The sequence below is a fragment of the Theropithecus gelada genome, chromosome 2 (genome assembly GCF_003255815.1).
Source record: "Theropithecus gelada isolate Dixy chromosome 2, Tgel_1.0, whole genome shotgun sequence".
NCBI classification, from domain to species: Eukaryota; Metazoa; Chordata; class Mammalia; order Primates; family Cercopithecidae; genus Theropithecus; species Theropithecus gelada.
Genome location: NC_037669.1, coordinates 119,860,475 through 119,877,709, shown reverse-complemented (window position 1 = coordinate 119,877,709; position 17,235 = coordinate 119,860,475).

Here is a 17,235-nt window from a genome sequence, read left to right as displayed (position 1 = left end):
TGAATTGCTTTTATACTTTTGCTAAAATCAGCTGGGCATATTTATGTGAGTCTATTTCTGGCTTCTCTTTTCTGTTCCATTGATCTATGTGTCTATCCCTCTGCCAATACCAAGAGTCTTAATTATTGTAGCTATATATAATAAGTCTTGAAATCTGGTAGGCTGATTTCTCTCACTTTATTCCTTTTTTCTGAAAAAGTTTTTTTTTTTACCTTTCTATATAAATTTTAGAATAAACTTGAATATATCTACGAAACATCCTGCTGGGATTTTGACAGGAATTGCATTAAACCTGTATATCAATTTGACATCTTTACTGTGTTGAGTCTTCCAAGCCATGAACATACTCTTCATTTATTTAGATCTTTGATTTCTTTTCCCTTTCCTTTCCTTTTTCCTTTCTGTTTTCTTTTCACTTTTGTAACAGAATCTGTTCTGTCTCCAGGCTGGAGTGCAGTAGCATGATCTGGGCTCACTGCAGCCTCTGTCTCCCAGGTTCAAGCCATCCTCCCACCTCAGCCTTTCAGTAGCTGGGACCACAGGTGCACATTACCACACCTGGATAATTTTTGTATTATTTTGTCGAAGCATGTGGTTTTGCCATGTTGCCCAGGCTAGTTGTGAACTCCTGAGCTCAAGTGATCAGACTGCCTTGGCCTCCCAAAGTGCTGGGGTTACAGGTGAACCACTGCACCCTGCTCCTTTGATTTTTTTGATCGTTTTTTCAATTTTCAACATACCAAGTCTTGTACATGTTTTGTTAGGTTTACACTTAACTCTTATTTTTCTCAGTGATTTTAAATGATATTGTGTTTTAAATTTTGGTGTCCACATAGTCAATGCTAGAATATAGAGGTATAAATCATTTTTGTGTGTTCATTGTGTACCATGAAACCTTGCTGAACTCATTTATTAGTTCTAGAAGTTTTTGGTAGATTCCTTGGGATTTTTTATGTAGACAATCATGTCATCCAAAAATAGGGAGAGTTTTATATGTTCCTTTCTGATCCATATGATTTTTATGTCCTTTTCTCACCTTGTAATGTTAGCTACAACATTTAGCACTTAGGTTGAGTATGAATGATGACAGTGGACATTCTTGCCTTGTTCCCAGTCTTAGGGGAAAGCATTTAGTCTTTCACAATTATGTATAATGTTAGTTGTAGGTTTTTTGTAGATGTTCTTTATCAAGTTTAGGGTTTTTCTCTATTTTTTTTCTAAGAGTTTTTTACAAATCATGAATGAGACTTGAACTTTGTTAAATGCTTTTTCCACATCAACTGATATGATCATATGATTTTTCTTCTTTAACCTGCTGATATGGTGAATTACATTGATTGATTTTAAAATATTGAATCAGGCTGGGCGCAGTGGCTCAGCCTGTAATCCCAGCACTTTGGGAGGCCGAGGTGGGCGGATCATGAGGTCAGGAGATAGAGACCATCCTGGCTAACACGGTGAAACCCCGACTCTACTAAAAATACAAAAAATTAGCCGGGTGTGGTGGTGGGTGCCTGTAGTCCCAGCTACTCAGGAGGTTGAGGCAGAAGAATGGGATGAACCTGGGAGGCGGAGCCTGCAGTGAGCCGAGATCATGCCACTGCACTCCAGCCTGGGTGACAGAGCGAGACTCCATCTCAAAAATAAAATAAAATAAAATAAAATAAAATAAAATAAAATAAAATAAAATAAAATAAAAAATTTGAATCAGACTTGTTTCTCTGAAATAAGATCCACTTACTTATGATGTATACTTTTAATATATTGCTGACTTCTATTTGCTAATATTTTGTTAAGGATGTTTACAACCATATTCATGAGGTATATTATATAGTTTTCTTTTTTAGAACTGTCTGGTTTGGCATCAGGGTAATACTAGCTTCATAAAATGAATTTGGGAGTCATCCTTTCTCTTTAATTTTTTGAGGCTATATAAAATTGATGTTTGGTAGGATTCTCTAGTGGAACAATCTGAGTCTGGAGATTTCTTTTTGGTGGATTTTAAATTACAGATTCACTTTTTTTTTTTTAATAGTTAGAAGACTAATAGAGTATCTATTTTGTATTGGATGAGTTGCAGTATTTTGTTTTTAAAGGAGAAGTGGTGCATTTTGTATATGTTGTCAAACTTATATATAGGGTTGTTCCTTGTATTCTGTTATTCTCTTGATGTCTGCAGCGTCTGTAGTGATGTACTTTGTTATATTCCTGGTATTGGCAATTTGGTTTTCTCTCTTTTTTTCTCAGTCTTTCTAGGAGTTTGTAAATTTTATTAATTTTTTTTCAAAGAACTACCTCTTTGTTTCATTGATTTCTCTCTATTGTTTTTCTATTTTCAATGTCATTGATTTTTGCTTTTATCTTTATTAGGTCCATCTGCTTGCTTAGGCTTATTTTGTACCTCTTTTTCTAGGTTCTTGAGATAGGAGCTTAAGTAATTGATAGAGACTTTTCCTCTTTTCTAGTGTATGCATTTGGTGCTATGATTTTCCCACTCAGCAGTGCTTTTACAGTGTCCCACACATTTTGACATGTTATATTTCAATTTAATTCAGTTTAATGTATTTTTAAATTTCCCTTGAGACTTCCTCTGGCCCATGGATTATTTTAAAAGTGTTTTGTTTCATTTTCAAGTATTTGGAGATTTTCTAGTTGTTGATTTCTAGTTTGATTCCATTGTAGTCAGAGAGCACTCTGTATGACTTCAGTTCTTTTAAATTTGTTGAGGTTTGTTTTATGTCCCAGGATATGATTTAGCTTTGTATATAGATCATATATGCAATATATAGAGCAATGGCTCTTGTTGAAGCTTGTCAGGAGACCTTGCCACCCTTTGCTCTCTCAAGGCCCACCTGGAGTGAGTGTTTCATTTCTACCTCTGTGTTCTTCATGCTCTCTGAGTACCTGAAAAGAATATGTTTTTCTGCTTTTGTTGGGTAGAATGTTCTATCCGTGATGATTAGAGCTGGTTAATTGATAATATTTTTTATTTCTTCTAGTTCTTTGTTCTAATTATTCTATCACTTGTTGAGATAAGGGTGTTTCTATTATCTAATATGATTGTGGACTTGTCTGTTATTGCCAGGTGAAGGTAGAAGTCCAGGTTGTCCGTTCAGCCTCCATTGACACCCAGGGTAGGGGAAAGTTCCTCATTAATGCTGGGCAAGGGTGGGACTTCCAGCTTCCCATGTGGCCTCCACTGATACTGTGATGGGGATAGCTTGAGTACTGATGGACAATGGTGAAATTCCTGACTTTCCACCAGGCCTCCTCTGATAGCATTCTTGGGGGAGACATAGGGGTGCTTTGTTACTTCTGGTAGGAGTGGAAGTCCAGGCTTCCCATAATGTTTCCACTGATATCATCAGAGGGGAGCCTCATCAGAGTGAGGATAAAAGTTCTGGCTCCCTTCTTGGACTCCTCTGACACCACCATTGCAGAGATATTGGGGTTCCTTGCTACAGCCTCAGTGGGGTAGAAGTTTAGGCTCCTTACTTGGTCTTTCATAGGTGGGGGAAGAACCATCATATTTTCTTTGGTGATTGGATGGAATAAAGCAGTTATGGCTAAAAGTTTTCAGCCTTGCTAAATTTTCCCCTTCCCTGTCCTTTGGCTAGAGAGAGCAGGTTTTGGGGAGACTTTTTTTGTCTATGCCCAATTAGTATTTCTGGGTTGCTGGATTCTTCAATTCAAAGCCTAGGATATACAAGGCAAAAAGGAAACCCAGGGAATTCACCACTGTTCCTCAGGTCTTGAGAGTCTAGTCAGACTTCTACTCTCCATCTCTCGTAGTCTTCTTGTATTTATTTTATATTAATGTCCAGAGTTTTTAGTTGTAGTTAGAAGAAAAAATAGGGAAAATATATCTACGCCATCTTCCCAGGAGTGGAAGCCTTGATCCACTATTAAAAGCCCTTTAGGGAAAGAAACCTAATTAATTACAAATCAAACATGAACAAACAAAAGACCAAATCAAACCAAACTAAGATAAAACACACAAAAAACTTTTATGGCATTGAATATAACTTTTCTTGGTGCAACTTCTTCGTTCAAGAATTGAGATGATGTTGTTTTTCATTCTGTGTTTCGGTACAACATATGCAGCAATAATATGTAGGGGAAAGACAATGGGCTAAGGAAGTAGATAAACATGGGCTCAATACTAATCTCCCTGCCAATGCTAGACGATTAGATCCCAACTGCCTACTCAACGTTTTTACTTGAATGTCTAGTAGGTACAATCTCAATTTTATCATAAATAAACAGAACTCTTGCTCCCTCCATTTTCTGTCCTGAAACTTCTTCCTCACAAGCTTTTTCTAGTTTGTTAAATGGCACCAACAATTATTCCAAATTAGGTACTACAGCCACTCCACTGTATCTTCAGAAAAGCTCTGTCCACTGTACCTTCCAGATATACCCTGAATCTGACCACATCTTACCATCACCCTAGTTCAAAAACCTTTAGTATCGCAATAATCTCACTCCTCTCCTGTCTCAACTCTTGCTTCCCTTCAGTTTATTTTCCTCATGATTGCAAGAGGATATTTAAAAAAATAAATTAGGAAACACTTCCCTGCTTACAATTCTTCAATTGCTTTTTATATAAATAAGAATAAATCAAAATGCCTAACTTTACAAGGCCTGAGTGATATGATTCCCTTGCTTACTTTTTAAATATCTCCTTCTACCTTCAGCTTTGTTCATCTTGCTGCAGACTCCCCATTGCTTGTGCATACCAAGTTAGCTCCCCTTTGTCTGGAACACTCTTCCAGGATGGATGCCTCATTGTTGTAATTTAGGTCTTAATTCAGATATTTGCCCTTTTAAAGAGGCCTCTGTGACCACCCTAGCTTAATACAGCACCCTTTCTCCAGTCCCTTCTATCATAATTACCCTACTGTGACTTTTTCATTGCATTTATTAATATCTGAGATAATCTTATTTGTTTACATGTTTATTTTCGTTCTCCCCCCGCAGCACAATGTAAGTTCTTTGAAGAATAGACACTATCTATTTATGCTCACTGTTGTATTCTTAGCCCCTGTGATCTTACTGGTACACACAGTAGGTGCTCATAGAATACTGACTTATTAATTTCAGGGGTTTCCTAGGAGTATTACATTTGTTGGTCAATTCATAGTTAGGCAATATACAAAATTTGCCAGAATCCCTTTCTACTTTATAATGGAGTAGTTTGTCTAGGTTTCAATCCCAGTTGCATCATGTTTAGCTGGTTAAAAATCTCTTTGATGAGCTTCCTTATCTGTAAAATACGGCACCTAACAGTGCCTCCTTCATAGGATGGGTAAGGGTTAAATGAGTTAGTACATGTCAAGTGTCTTGAATGCTTGGAACAGTGCCAGGCCTGTAATAAGTATTTGCTGCTTTATTATTAGTACTAAATGTAGGCTACGTTTCATTAAAGGGCACCTTCATTTTAAAAGTTTTCAATAAGAACACTGGAAAAGCAAATGGATCTGAGGAAAAGATGCTTCAGGAATTCCCTGACCCTGGTCAAAACATTGGAAACTACTGTATTTATTTCCTTTTAATCGATGAGAGACTTTGCTCAGGAAGCAGTTAAAACACATAATCTCTTGCCTACTGAGAGAGGAAGGAAAGAAGATTCAATTAATTAGTCCAGACTTCCCACTGAGGGGTTACTGATGAGCAACTTAAAACCTTGGAAGAGCCTATAGGACATCAGCATCCTCCCTTTACAGCATTTGTCCAATGGTGAAAGATTCTGATGTTATCTTCAACAGTTAGACAAACAGCCAGCAAGGCCAGTGGCAACCTCACCAATGAGCCAGGAGTTGGAAAGTAAGCAACACCCAAATTCCTACCACCTCTTTCTAAACTGTTGAGCACCTACCATACTTCAGAACTTCACACACATTGTCATTTTATCCCTATACCACTGTATGAGTAAGATGGTACTCTCATTTCCCAGAGAAGACCATGGTACAACATTTAAGGATCTGTCCCAAAGTTCTATGGCTAATCAGTGGCAAAGCTGTGATTATCTAGCCCTTCAACAAATATTTATAGATTATCTTTTATGTGCCAGGACTAGAGATAGCAGTGAACCAATCATGTAAGATTCCTGCCTTTCAGGAATTTACATTTAATAGGAATGGGGATCCATGGTTTAGAGCCTATGCTGAAAACACCTCAAATTTTCCCAAATGACAACCTATGGGAGATGAAATGGAAACTGACAGAAATATATTGGAGCAGTTAACGGCAACCATAGCCGCCACAAATATTTATTGAACACTTCCTAGGTACGCATTTTATAGGCTCTAGTGACAACTGGGAAGGAAATAGACACAATCCCTGTGCTCACAGAACTTTCCAAAAATGTTGGCAAACTTCATTTTTGCTTTACAAGGCCAGGCAGGTAATGTAAAGGATTAAAATGGCTACACACTATATTCTTTCAACACAGATATGCTTTATCATACTGTCTGCTTTGTCAAAGAAATATGCTTTTGTTCTTAAAATGCAAGGCTTTTCTTGGTCTATCTTTTGTTTTCCTAATTTTGTTGGACACATTCTATCTCATTTTCCTCTTTGCTGTGGGTAAAACAGCACACACATATGGTGATGAAAGGCAGCTGACACTTGGCCTCAGCCTCATAGAGTAAGAGAGAGATAATGGCTTTGTGACAAACTGGAGAGGCTGCTGCTCCTTCTGAGGTGGTGCAGTTGGTACCCAATCCAGATGGTTTTACCATCCAGGACCGGGAGATTTGTGTTGCCACAGAAAATGTAAGCCATAAGTGAATGGTGAGTTGGTTAATTTGAGTTCTCTCAGAACAGGCGAACATAAGACAAAAAGAAGGAGAAAATCTGAGCGGGTGGGTGTTTACAGGCAGGAATTATCTGAGTATGTTCTCTTTCCCTGGAATCCTCCAAAGATGGCTCTCGGGCTATAGATTCTGGAAACTATTCATACCTTATAATCTAGATTTTCTAGTCCATGTTATTCACTAGGTGTGTTTTCCTTCTGTTATCCCTGTTCCTCTAGAAAAGCTTCCAGGGGGGAACTAAGAGATAACTCAATGCCCACACCAAAGGACTAAAGGGAGAAGCTGAGGGTCCAGTGTCAGGATGGTGAATTTTGGGAGACTTGAGTTAGTGCTATAGTTCTAGCCACCTCACCTCATGTGGGGACTCTTACTTTATTGCTAATTTGGGGGATGTGGTTTTATTTATTTATTATTGATTGATTGACAGCCAGGCTGGAGTGCAGTGGCACAGTCATGGCTCACTGGAGCCTTGAAATCCTAGGCTCAAGTAATCCTCCCACCTCAGCCTCCCGAGTAGCTGGGACTCAAGGCTCACACCACCACACCTGGGCAATGACTACATCTGGGCAATGAAACACTTTTTTGTGTGTGTGGAGAAGGGATCTTGCCAGGTTGCCAAGGCTGGTCGTGAACTCCTGGGTTTAAGTGATCCTTCTGTTTCAGCCTCCCAAAGTGCTGGGATTACAGGCATGAGCCACTGGACCTGCTGGGTGCAGATTTATTTTCAAGGGAGCCTGTAGGCTTATTTCAAACAAAAGTAGGAAGTTTTAAAGCAGGCAATTAAGAAAAAGTGGTGTGGAATAGACAAATCTTGATTCTCCCATCCACATTCACTTGGGTACGCCCACATGCAGTAAAAGATTCCTGAAGGTACAAGTCTTTCAGATTCAATGTAATTGCACTGAAACAAATTACTAGAACTATGGTTTTTCGTGTGTTGTGTTAATGATGATTCTTATAACACTAATAATTTTATATACTTTCACATTTATAATAAATGCTGTCTCATGGGATTCTCACAATATACTCTGAAATAGGTATTATTATTCTCATTCTGTAGGTGAAGAAGCTGGTATTCAAAATAGTTTAGTGATTTGTTCAATGTCACATGATTAGATAGTGTCAAAGTTCCATATGAGCCCAGATTTATGACTTTAGATCTTTCTGCTATATACCACTATCTTTGCTAGTGTCTGGAAGCCAATTATAAAGATTATCCTTCATGTGATCCACACCATAGTGAATGTTTGGCTCTCTGTGCATTTATATGCTGTTGTGATCTGAATTACCAAACAATTAATAACTGGATTCTTGACCATTACAGGTGGAAACAGACAGTTGTTTAAAGTACAAAATCATGAACATGTTTTCCACCAGATCTTCCTCTCTTCCCAGCCTCACCCACAATCCAAACAGAAATTTACCTGTTGTATGTAGATACTCATACAATAAGAATTCCTATGATATCTTTCCATGAGGAAAGATAAAATGAGGACTTTATTGAATGCATTAAAGTGGTGCACTTGAGATGATATATTTTTAGAAGACACTGCTTTGAATAAATAAGATAAATTAGTGGCCACAAAATGTTTCAAACGCAAGCCTTAATTAACTTTGTAAGTCTAAGCAATGTAAGCCAATTGGGCCAATAATAATTAGATCCTTATTTCTTTCCTTCCTTCCTTCCTTCCTTCCTTCCTTCCTTCCTTCCTTCCTTCCTTCCTTCCTTCCTTCCTTCTTTTTTTGAGATGGGGTCTTGCTCTGTCACCCAGGCGGGAGTATAGTGGGCTCACTATAATCTCCGCTTCCCAGGTTCAAGTGATTCTCCTGCCTCAGCCTCCCAAGTAGCTAGGACTACAGGCACGTGCCACCATGCCTGGCTAAGTTTTTATATTTTTAGTAGAGATGAGGTTTCACTGATGGTCTCAATCTCCTGACCTTGTGATATGCCCACCTCGGCCTCCCAAAGTTCTGGGATTACAGGCATGAGCCACTGCGTCTGGCCAATTAGATCGTTATTTCTTAGAGTAGATCTTAGGGATAAATAAGCCAGTAACAACTAAAGCCTGAGCTTTGACGTGTAGACTTGAGGGATAGGATTTGGTAAAGAGAAGATAACTTGTCTGACAATAGTGTGAATGTGAGCTGGGTGGGGCACTGGGTAGAAGAGGAGAGAGAAAGAACACCAAAAAGAATGGAGGTTGGGTCTCTGGGAGAGCCTGCTGATGCTGGCATATTGTTTAGTTGACACTCTGGGAGTCAAACTGACCTCTTGGAGTTCTCCCAGCCGTGAACCTTGGTAGGGGTCTAGGGAGGTCAAATTGTGGTCCAAGACAGATTGGTATCTCTAGCCACATCCATGCAGTGGGGAGCCTGCTAGAACCTTAGAAAGAGTGTCCTGTGCTGGAACTAAGAGGGGAGAACGTGGGGCTGGTTGTTGGTACCAATTCTGTCTGTGGCAGCCAATAAGTAGGCCTCTTTCCTTTATTTCTTCCCCTCTGCCCCACCTTATTTTAAACTTATCTAGAATTGAGTCAATTCAATGGAACTATGTAGGTGGATTAGTAAGGAATTCATGGATTCTTCTGGCTATCTTAGTGGTCACCTGGACAGACTCAGACAATAGAAAGTGACTAATCCCAATGTACACAAGAGGCCCCTGGGATCTCTCTTTCTCTCTTTTTAAAGCAATCTGGTGATTTTAATGTATGTAAATCTACTTTAATAGAGATGGGCGGATCACGAGGTCAGGAGATCGAGACCATCCTGGCTAACAGGGTGAAACCCCGTCTCTATTAAGAAATACAAAAAACTAGCCGGGCGAGGTGGCGGGCGCCTGTAGTCCCAGCTACTCGGGAGGCTGAGGCCGGAGAATGGCGTGAACCCGGGAGGCGGAGCTTGCAGTGAGCTGAGATCCGGCCACTGCACTCCAGCCTGGGCGACAGAGCGAGACTCCGTCTCAAAAAAAAAAAAATAAAATAAAATAAATAAAAAAATAAAAATAATTATTAATGTTTTGAAGGCTTCAATGGGAGGTTATATCTTATAACATAGACAAAATAAAAAGAAACAAGTGAAAACATTTGAAAAATGAGAAATCCAGGAGCTGTAATATGTGAATAATACAATAGTAGATGCAGAATGCAAAGACAGAATATAAAGAGAAGTGATGATTACAGCAAGGGAAAAATAAAGAAAATGGCTTCATTCTCCTTTAAGGAATAATGTGCATCTCCGGATATAAAGTATTTTCTGAGTCTTATGCTGGCTGGGTGGCTTGCTGAATGAATGTGTATATACTTATATGCATACATACACAGAAGACACAAACCTAAGCATGATCTGGTAAATGATGCAAATCCAAATTAAAAAATGAAATCTTATAATGTTCTATGTAAAAAGAGCATATTATATGGGAAGAGAAGGAAGAAAATTTTTTCTACCCTGTGGTCTCAATGTAGCTTTATTGAAAATTAAGTCACAAATTACAACACTCATTGGGGAAGATTTGCTTTCCTCTCAATTACAGTTAATAGAAGAAAATTAATGTAGCAATTAATGTGGCTGCTCTTACAGCCAAATGTAATATGTGGCCTTTATTAAGGGCCACAGATTAATAAAGGTTTGCTATTCCTGTGTTTAAACTCTTGGGCCATAACTTACATAAGAAACACACAAAAAATAGATTACTTAACATTTTAAAGGTTCTAGTTATTTTTACATATTTTCACACATGCCATATTTATTGAAAAGGACAGGAATCCATTGAATTTTACAGTGTATTAAACTTCATCTAATTTGAACTAAGAAAAGACTGGCAAAATAAATGACCAACTTCTGAAACAGAAATTACTATTTGATTAGTGCCATTACAGAGCTGCTGGCGTTTTATCATGTTCTTTAAAAAAATTGTAATAAGAACACTTAATATGAGATCAATCCTCTTAACAAATTTTTCAGTGTACACTACATTATTGTTGCCTCTAGATTCTGTCGGCCCTCTTGAGCACATCCCAAAGGCAGACCTCTGGCCACAAGGTGCAGGGCAAAGGAGACAGCCCTGGTCTCTGCGACTGTTATGGAAAGGGGTGGTGACTCCAGCTTTCCACTGACCCACTGTGGGGCTACAGGTACCAGATGTAAAACTACCTAATAGCTTATATATGGGTAGGTGCTGTTCCCACCTTTTACTTACTTCTTCTCCTTTCTAAAATATTTACTTCATTTTAATAGCAAATTAAACACAAATACATGATGCCATTCTCACTGGGAAAATTTTATAAAGTACAGATAAAACTAAAATGAACCTCTCTTGCCCCCTTGACCCAGACGCATCCTCAGAGGTCATCTCTGTTTTTGGTTTGGTGAGTATCTTTCCAATTCACCATCCTCTTTGAACTTTCTACTCTTACTTGTATCTCTGGTTTCTGTTATGATGAGATTTTTATTTCATTACTTCGCAAGAAGCTTCCTGTTAGTTTGCTCTTCTCAGTATGCCATGGAATCTGTATACAAGTGATGTCCAGTTCCTCAGTCCAAGCTCAGGTGTCTGAATACCCTTTCCCAGCACCCTTGCTTGTTTAAGAGACAGCATGAGAAAAAGACCAGCTGTGTCGCCCCTTCTTCCTGGCCAGATGATGCTGGTTGACTCCCTTACCTTGTGGACTGTGACTTTGGAAAGGAAGAAGTGTACCCTTCATGGAATGGTTTTATATCTCTTCTGAACCCAAAGCATCTTGTAAAATGGAGTTCATGTTCACAAGGGTTTGGAGCACTGGACCAGGGTCAAGAGACCTGGTTTGGTCCTCCCTCTGCAAGGGTTGGGCTATTTGATTATGGGAAAGTCTTGCTTAACCACTGTGGTCTTTATCTGTAAAGCAAACTAAATAATCTCTAAGTGTCCTCACTTGCAAAATGGGGATAGCATCTGATTCATGGGATTGCTGTGAGGATTAAATATGATAGTGGGGATATATTGCTTAGGACAAAGCCCAGCACATAGTAATTACCTGTAAATATCAGCTGTTATTATTTTTCTGCTCTGTTTCCATGTTTCTTTGTTCTTAATTTAACATCCTCTCCAAAAATTAATATGGGGTCCTGTGACCCTCTGGGGTGACTAGCCAGGCGACCTCTACTATTTTTTGGAGGGCTGGAGCTTATGATATTTGGCAATAAAGGCAGTTTTCATTAAAGGAGCTAGGGGCCACTTACTGAGTGATCAGTCATCTGGATTTGTACCATTATGTTATGGAGGTTTGACAATCTGTGGCAAATTCCTTTGACATGTGTATCTATGGCAGTGTTTCAGCAAACACTGTCCTAATTAAGTAATCATAGGGCGGTTCAATCTAAATTGAGTGGTGCTGCTGCATGCAGAAAATTTTTGTTTGCAATACTTGAGTCATCTCAGTTTAAATTAAATCTGTTAAGATTATCTGTCTACAGCCATTTTCCAAACTCCTAACCTCGTGATCTGCCTGCCTCGGCCTCCCAAATTGCTGGGATTACAGGTGTGAACCACCGCGCCCGGCCTCTAACCATTTTTCAATCAAATGTGCCGAAATGACCACAGTGCTCTGCAGGGCATCTTTCCGTTACGAGTTTGCGTGTCTTTAATGTCTGTGTGTTAATCCTTTTCAGATAGTGTTTGTGCTGTTTTCCACCACTGCCTTCTATAGCAGTTACTGCTGATTTGCAGGGTGCTGAGGCAGGCTTATGAGGTTGACATAAAAAGTGGGATCGAAGATCATGAGGTTATTGTTGAGGTTTAACAAACAATGTTGGTCCATGTTGTTGACCAATAGGTCACCAATAAAAGAAGCAGTGTCAGGGAGAAGCGATTCTTGTGTTAGCTGTTTGTCAGACACAGAAGGGTTCCAGGAATGTACCGTAACAAGCAGATGGTGCAACTCAGTGGTGGACAAGTTGTTGACTCAGGTATTCTGGCTCTTTTCAGAGACATTGAGAGTCAGTGGCAAGACTAATAAAAGTAAGACCAAATAGAATTTCCCTCTCCCTTACACCTTAAAGTCACCTCCCCTCTTGGAGCAGAGCAAGTGGATTTGGTCAAGTACTTTGTGGTGGATGGTGGGGAGAGGAAGCAGTCCTTTCTTTTTTCTCAGTGATTCAAATTAGAATAACAAATTGGCCAGGTGCGGTGGCTCACACCTGTAATCCCAGCACTTTGGGATGCCAAGGCAGGCGGATCATGACGTCAGGAGATGGAGACAATCCTGGCTAACACGGTGAAACCCCATCTCTACTAAAAATACAAAAAAAAATTAGCCGGGTGTGGTGGTGGACGCCTGTAGTCCCAGCTACTCGGGAGGCTGAGGCAGGAGAATGGCGTGAACCTGGGGGGCGGAGCTTGCAGTGAGCCCAGATGGCGCCACTGCACTCCAGCCTGGGCGACAGAGCGAAGCTCTGTCTCAGAAAAAAAAAAAAAAAAAGAAAAGAAAATTGAAGGCCACTTGGGGCTGTGGTCTCTGAGGGCTCTAAGTTCCTTATAGATATGCAATGTTGTACTTTCATGACAGTAAAAGAACACAGCAGGGATAAGGGGGTAGGTCTGTGACTTTATGCTAAAGTGCAAAGAAAAAGAAATATTCTGAGTGTTCCCATAGGTAAGTATCTGGAGTGACATTCTATTCTAGTTCTTCTGCGGTGATTATAGCCCCAGCCAGGACACAGCCCTAACATTAGAGCATCCCTGATCTTTTGTTCTCTTGACAGAGCACCCAACCCAACTCATCCACAGTCCTTACAGATTTCTTGCTAAGCGAAAATTCATGTAGCATTATAATCCATTAATTTGCTACTGCAGAGCCAGCTCTGACAAGGAGATAACTGCTCCAGATGCCAAAGACTGAAAGATTGTTGTTTGACAAGTTTATTGGGTAATGAAATAGAAAAGCATCTCAAATACCAGATGCACAAGGTAATGTTTTGTCTGATTGTCATCGTTAACTCCTGCTAGGGCTATAGCTGGAATGTTAGTGGGAATGTAGGAGGAAGAAACAGATTAGGGAAGAAACCATGGCTTTGCCACAGAAACTTGATTGGTAAGGCTAAATTTGAGTCTAAAGATGGGTATTCTTTCATTGACGTACAGTTATATTGATTTATAGATCATATATATGATTTATACATTGCTTTTTTTAACCATTAAATCTTAATGAATGAAGCAGTTCAATACAGGTCAACATGTATATAGTAGGAATATAAACACAAAAGTACCAGATGGAAATATGCATCAAACAGCAGACAGTCAATAAAAAGTAATTTGGTTTTTTAAAAAGGGGAAGAAGGGACAATATGATTATGAGTGTTGAGAGTGGCATAGGCAACAAGTGTGTGTATATAATCTATTTTTCCCTCTTTAGATATATACTACACATTTTATTTAAACAGGGGTGTCCAATCTTTTGGCTTCCCTGGGCCACATTGGAAGAATAATTGTCTTGGGCCACACATAATATACCTAATGATAGCTGATGAGCTAAAAAAAAAAAAAATTGGAAAACAAATCATAATGTTTTAAGAAAGTTTATGAATTCGTGTCGGGCTGCATTCAAAGCCATTCGGGGCTGCAGGTGGGACAAGCTTGTTTTAAAACTAGCAATGGTATTCTTTTTATGTAAGTATTTTCTAAACTTTCTCTTGGATTTTATGGGCATATTATAAGAACAACTGTGTACAAAGTTTACAAAGATCTGATTTGGAAACACAGCACAACTGTGAGGCAGGCAGGAATGATCTCATTATCCCTACGTTAGAAAGAAGAAAACAGATGCTTGGAGAGCGATTTGTTTAGGGTCATCAAGCTCTGACTTAAGATTTTATTCTTCCATATATTTCAGGAATAATGTCCCACTTCTTAACTTTCTCTTTTTCACTTTGTTTTCACCTTTTCTTTTAGTTAAAGGCCAAGGAACAACCTTTCCTGGGCTGCTGTCACTGACATTTACACCCTTGATTTTAATGTCTTAGGGACTAAATGCTCTTTGGTGAGATGCTATTCAGGTTTTCTTTATTTCAAAGAAGAGTCATTTTTCTTCATCCAGTCATTGTTATTGGATTAGTTTGATAGAAAAAAACGCTAGACTGGTCATCAAAAGAGCCGGCTTCTTATTTAGATTCCACAACTCCCCCACCCTGAGTTCCTGAGCAAGTTATTTCTCTCTTAGTCTCCGTGTCTCCATTCATAAAAGGAGGTAGTTAAATAGGATGAGCTCTAAATTAAAATTAGGGAGAAAAAATTTTAAATGTGATGAAAAAATAATTAGCATACCTGATTAAAACATAATTAGAACATGCAAGGAATAGATGAAACCAATGAAACAAACCAAAAACTTAAGAGTAAAAAAGAACATAAGTATAGATTAAAAACTTATAGATAATCCTATCTGTTATCTATTATCTATTATCAGGTGTGGTGGCTCACGCCTGTAATCCTGCCACTTTGGGAGGCAGAGGCAGGTGGATCGCCTGAGGTCAGGAGTTTGAGACCAGCCTGGCCAACATGGCAAAGCCCCATCTCTACAAAAATTAGCTGGGCATGGTGGCAAGTGCCTGTAATCCCAGCTACTCAGGAGGCTGAGGCAGGAGAATTGCTTGAACCTGGGGGACCGAGGTTGCAGGGAGCCAAGATCGCGCTGCTTCATTCCAGCCTGGGTCTAAGAGTGAAACTCCGTCTCAAAAACAACAGCAACAACAACAAAAACTTATAGATAAAATGTAAATAAAAAGAGAAAGAGGATTAAAAACAAGTAACATACAAAGTGAAGTTCAGAAATTTAAGCATAAAATATTCGAAGAATAAGGAAAGTGAAGTATGAAGAATTCAAAGTCACAAAGAAGTAGGAATTGACGGCTATCAAATAAGAGACAAAGCAAAAGCAAGTACAAAACAGTAAACAGCTAAGCCAAAAGAAATCAGAAGACATGTATTAAAAATAAGTGTTAGTAAATAAGTAGTAATAAATTTTTAAATCTCAACCTAAGACTAAGAGACAATAAAAAAGATGGTAAAAATAAATGTTTGAAAATGACAAATCAGAAGGGGGTAAACATGAAAAAATAAAAATAGTTAAAAGCAATATAAGTAGAGCAAAGTATATGAAAATAAGGCAGAAATAATAGCAATAAAATGTGCTTTTCAGGGAGTTAAAAAAAAAAAAGATATTATTAATTTCCAGAAAAAAGAAGAAAATGATCTGCCTATAAGAGCAGGTGGGTGTCTTGTGTCCTTAGCAGTCTTCTGAGCAGAGGTAAGATGTTACAGTGTAGAATCCCTGAGGAAACTTAGGCCTGGTGATGGACAGCAGAGCTCCCAGCTGCCAGGAGGGGTGTGCCCCCCAGTGATGAAGCCCATCCAGGAGATTTAAATGTAGATGAGGAGCAAGGTCAATGGGTCAGATAGCCCCAGTGGCTGGTCCAGCAGACTCTAACCTTTCTTCTAAAAGCCCTATTTGGGACAAATGATGGCCACTAAGATGCCTGTACAACATGAGAAAGAGGTGGTTGTTTGGACATAACTTTTGATGTCTATATAGGCTGGAAAAATGCAGAATTGTTCAGAGCAGAAGAAGGAAAAACTCCAGAAGTGTAGTGTTTCTTCAAGTTTGTGATTGGAGGTTGTCTAGGACTATGGGCATCAAAAGGACAGATTCCTGCTCACAGCAGGATGAGGATGGTCAAGAAGTTTGCCTTAGTAACAAGCACTCAGGTGATTCGTATGATCAGAAAAATTTGGGTTAGTAGGACCATACAACAGCTTCATGCATCAAAGCTGAGGTTCAGCAAGGAAATTTGAAGGATTAGTTTTATAGGAAGCAACTAAAAAGATGCCTAGAATTATATGCACGAAATGATTCACTCATGGGGAAAGAAGTTGGGGGTGGGGGTGGGATGGGGAGCTACTACTACCAACACGTGGTAATCTTGGCCATTCCTAATAAATGGTGTTATTCATTCGCCAAACATTGCCCACCAGAGGTCAGGCCACTGGCTGAATCAGGAAAGCCCTGTGGCATATGTCAGGAGGTTGGGCATAGGAATCAAGAGGGAATGCTATACATTGTTGAATTAAGTTTAAGCCTGAGGATACCTCTGTGCTTGAGGCTTTACATGGCAGACTGAAATCTGGCTTGGTACATAGATTAACTGAAGTTCTATCTTAGGAGTATACTCTTGCAACACGTGGCTGAGTCTTAGGCAATCAGAGCAGTTTAATTTCAACTGATCGGCCGCGAGCTGATTCAAGTGAGGAAAAACACTGAGTAAGCTGTCACTGTTGTTTTCTGTCCATAATGTCATCTGACCACTTTGCAGGCCCAGAGTTCTTTAAACCTGTTCTGGTCTTGAGTGAGGGCTGCCCAATTCTAAAACTGAGAATGAAAGTCAATTAAGATCT